This window comes from Eptatretus burgeri, unplaced genomic scaffold, assembly GCF_056783735.1.
Source record: "Eptatretus burgeri isolate ZD-2024b unplaced genomic scaffold, Ebu_testis_v1 Ebu_testis_scaffold_858, whole genome shotgun sequence".
Classification (NCBI taxonomy): Eukaryota; Metazoa; Chordata; class Myxini; order Myxiniformes; family Myxinidae; genus Eptatretus; species Eptatretus burgeri.
Genome location: NW_028222807.1, coordinates 12,501 through 14,929, shown reverse-complemented (window position 1 = coordinate 14,929; position 2,429 = coordinate 12,501). Strand labels below are relative to the sequence as shown.

At 35.9% G+C, this 2,429-nt stretch overlaps 1 long non-coding RNA gene across 1 annotated transcript in view; it reads right to left on the bottom strand.

Annotated features, from left to right (window-relative positions):
• Positions 1–1,967: 1,967 nt before the first annotated feature.
• Positions 1,968–2,429, bottom strand: part of LOC147007047 (uncharacterized) — a 696-nt gene continuing 234 nt past the window's right edge. The window contains exons 2-3 of the long non-coding RNA XR_015054439.1: positions 2,301–2,429; positions 1,968–2,203 (exon numbers count right to left, since the gene is read on the bottom strand). The exon at positions 2,301–2,429 is cut by the window's right edge and continues 48 nt beyond it. This is a non-coding gene — a long non-coding RNA (uncharacterized LOC147007047). The remainder of the gene's footprint in view (positions 2,204–2,300) is intronic.

Below are 2,429 nucleotides of genomic sequence, written 5' to 3'. Positions count from 1 at the left end.
GCTGATTTGATTGAACTCAATAATGATAAGGGGTACAAGTATGCTTTAACCGTTATTGATTTGAGGAGTAGATATGCGTGGGTTGTCCCTTTAAAAACAAAACAGGTAATACTCTTGTGTTAGCTTTTCAACAGATATTTAATAAAAGTAAGAGAAAACCTAAGAAATTGTGGACTGATGAGGGTAGAGAGTTTTATAACAAGACATTTATGAATTTTCTAAAAAATAACAGTATTACATTATACAGTACCTTTAATGAAGGGAAGGCAGTTGTTGTTGAACGTTTTAAATCGTACCTTAAAAGAGAGACTATATAAAAAATTCACACAACTCGGTTCACAACAATGGTTATCTTTTATTCAGGATATTGTGGATAAGTATAATGACACGATTCACACGTCAACGAATATGAAGCCATCAGAAACATTTACAAAATTAAAATATGAAAAGAGATTAATGTCAGAAAACCTAAGTTCAAAGTTGGTGATATCGTAAGAATATATAGGTGGAAATCTCATTTTGAAAAGGGTTTTACTGAACGATGGACGAAAGAACTTTTTAAAATTGTTGATGTAATAGATACAGTTCCTTGGACTTATAAAATATATGATTTGGAAGGGGAAGAGATTTTAGGTTCATTTTATTCACAGGAATTACAAAAGACAAAACTAAGCAGATAATACACCTTTGTGGACACTCGAGGGCCAAGTATATAATGTGTGTCAAGGGGGACGTTCTTAGATCTGTGAACCCCAAACACAGAATCCTCAACTGAATAGTCAAGGCTTAACTTTTGTTTGTGTGTGTGTGTGTAATGGGAGCAATAGGTTGGCGCTTCACTCCCTCCTACTATACACCGTTGTGGACACTCGAGGGCCAAGTCCGAGGTGTATAACAGTATATAATGTGTGTCAAGGGGGACGTTCTTAGATCTGTGAACCCCAAACACAGAATCCTCAACTGAATAGTCAAGGCTTAACTTTTGTTTGTTGATGTGTATGTGTGTGTGTCCCAACCCTCACATTCAAAATCTCAACCCCAACCCTCACATTCAAAATCTCAACCCCAACTCAATCCTCGCCCAACACAATGTCTTTTTCAAAATGAGATTTCCACCTATATATATATATTTTTACGTTTTTTTTCTTCTTCCAATTCTGTCTTTTAAGGCTTTCAGGTTTGATGACGTAGAAAGGGGGAGTAAGCCTGCACTTTCTTCCCAGAACTTTCTTGATCTTGCTCCCATCAAGCACCATCCGACAAAGAACTACATCGATAGGTTTAGATCCCAAAGAGTGATAGCAACTCCAAAAGTCTCCAAAATATAAATAAATAAAATAATAATAATAATAAATAAATAAATAAATAAATAAAAGCCCCCAAAAAAGTTTCAAGTGTCCAACATAAACCCAACTTTCCAAGTCTTCAAGGTATAACCACATTCCCGTTGAGTTTCCAAGATATGTATCACATTGTGAGTTATCAATCCAGAACCCACATTTCAAGTATTCAAAGTAAAACCAACTTACAAAGTCTCTTAAGGATAACTCATTTACTGATTTTTTCAAAATTTGTGAGTCTCCAAGGTAGGCCCCATATTTAGAACCATCTTGGCAGAACCCTTTTCCTGAGTCTCCAAGGTAGTTATTTAAACCATCAAGGCAGAACTCATTTACTGATTTTTCAAAATTTGTGAGTCTCCAAGGTAGGCCCCATATTTAGAACCATCTTGGCAGAACCCTTTTCCTGAGTCTCCAAGGTAGTTATTTAAACCATCAAGGCAGAACTCATTTACTGATTTTTTCAAAATTTGTGAGTCTCCAAGGTAGGCCCCATATTTAGAACCATCTTGGCAGAACCCTTTTCCTGAGTCTCCAAGGTAGTTATTTAAACCATCAAGGCAGAACTCATTTACTGATTTTTTCAAAATTTGTGAGTCTCCAAGGTAAAACTTGTATTCTGGCTCATCAAGGTATAACTTGTTCAGTGGGTATTGTCTTGATAACTCACAATGAGTACTATTGCTGTAAAACTCTTTTTCAGGATTTTGCTGGTCTCCAAGGTATAACTCTTTGGTTGGGTCATCAAGGACCAACTCGTTCTGTGGGTCTTGGTCGCTCATAAGGTCTTCAACCAAGCCAACAATTTCGCCCCAAGTTGTAGCAAAAGCAGTATTTTCATTTCGTATTTCAGACACAATTTCCTGTGAGAGAAAATAATAATGTATTAATTAAGTTATTTAATTATTAAATGAGTATGCTTCAATCAAAGTTTGAAAATAGGAAAATAAAAAATCTTACCTCAATAGATAAGAGGTTTGAATCCAGTTCATCAACTTGAAGGTTTAGTTCCATAGAAGACAGAGAGTTCCAAGGAACACCAAAGTCATCCCACTCAAGGTCTTCAACCAAGCCAACAATTTTCCCCCA